We start from the raw sequence: 242 nt of genomic DNA on the forward strand, positions 1-242 counted from the left end.
GGAGCGAACGCGGCGACCTTGGCGCGCCTCGCGCACGTGCGCGCCCGCGACGAGACGAGACGAGAAGGAGAAGTAGACGTTGATGTTTTTGCTGCCGCGGCCGCGCCGTGAGCTCGCGTCTGTTTTGGCGCCGACGACGCGACGCGCCCCGCCGCGCGAGATGGCGCCGCCGCGGGGTCGGCGCCGCGATCAGCCGCGCGCCAGCGGCGAGCGGCGCAGCGCGGCCACCATGCGGCGCGACG

The sequence above is a fragment of the Emiliania huxleyi genome (assembly GCF_000372725.1).
Source record: "Emiliania huxleyi CCMP1516 unplaced genomic scaffold EMIHUscaffold_1109, whole genome shotgun sequence".
Classification (NCBI taxonomy): Eukaryota; Haptophyta; order Isochrysidales; family Noelaerhabdaceae; genus Emiliania; species Emiliania huxleyi.